The sequence below is a fragment of the Lipotes vexillifer genome, unplaced genomic scaffold (genome assembly GCF_000442215.2).
Source record: "Lipotes vexillifer unplaced genomic scaffold, Lipotes_vexillifer_v1.1 scaffold916, whole genome shotgun sequence".
Taxonomy (NCBI): domain Eukaryota; kingdom Metazoa; phylum Chordata; class Mammalia; order Artiodactyla; family Lipotidae; genus Lipotes; species Lipotes vexillifer.
The window spans coordinates 142,533-143,574 of record NW_006798383.1 but is presented as its reverse complement, the minus strand read 5'-3'; the positions used below and the strand labels follow the sequence as shown (position 1 = coordinate 143,574).

Genomic DNA, 1,042 nt, shown 5'->3' with positions numbered 1-1,042 from the left:
AAAGAGTGTGGACAATAGAAGCTCACTTTCCACACATCCTTGTCATCATTTCTTGCTTGTATTTCTTGGACAGCTCAGAACATGAGCCTCAGTTTTTCCTACTGCCAAGAAAATGATTTGGACTGAAATGCCTCTGAAATTCCTTTAACTTTTATCTTAATCTTATCTGGTGAATTTGTTATTTCTGTCACTGTTATTTGGATGTTTGAAGCCACACCAACACTTACTCAACCACATAGAAAGATGAGCCAGGGAGAAGAGAATGAATAGGACAATGTTCTGTGCTAGGGAACAGACTTAGAGCAGAAGGACTACAAATTTCCGAAAGAGAAAATTGAACTGTTTTGTAGCAGAGAAGCAGTGGCGAGAAGGAGGTGCAGAATCAGGAGTCCCACAGTGACTGTGTCTGTACATAGGACCTGTTAAAGTCTTCACCAAGGAATATGCAGGAGGGGTGAGGAAAAAGCCATTAAAAAGTGATGGTTTGGGCTTCCTTGGTGGCGCAGTAGTTGAGAGTCCGCGTGCCGATGCAGGGGACACGGGTTCGTGCCCCGGTCCGGGAAGATCCCACATGCCGCGGAGCGGCTGGGCCCTTGAGCCATGGCTGCTGAGCCTGTGCATCCGGAGCCTGTGCTCCGCAACGGGAGAGGCCACAACAGTGAGAGGCTCACGTACCGCAAAAAAAAAAAAAAAAAAAAAAAAAGTGATGGTTTGTTGAACCTGGGTAATGGGTACATGGGCATCCATTATATTATTCTCACAACTTTTGTGTATGTTTGAAATTTTCCATAATAAAGCATAAAAAAGTCAATTCAGAATACATAGTTTCACCCACAGGGGGAAAGTGATGTTTTTAGCGGGCAGCCAGCAAAGTGGAAGTAATATTGAAAGATTGCCTTGAATTGAATTGGAATGAGCACTATTCAAGCTCTTAATTTAAAACCAATCCAAAACCTCCAAGTATTTCTTTAGGGCCGGATATATCGTGAAGAACTAGTATTGATATTAATCCAAATACATGTTTTTTTTTTTTTTTTTTTTT

At 42.0% G+C, this 1,042-nt stretch overlaps 1 protein-coding gene across 1 annotated transcript in view; it reads left to right on the top strand.

Moving 5' to 3' along the window:
- GOT1 (glutamic-oxaloacetic transaminase 1) overlaps positions 1 to 1,042 on the top strand; it is a 30,535-nt gene that overhangs the window by 1,109 nt on the left and 28,384 nt on the right. The gene's annotated exons all lie outside the window — the stretch shown is intronic.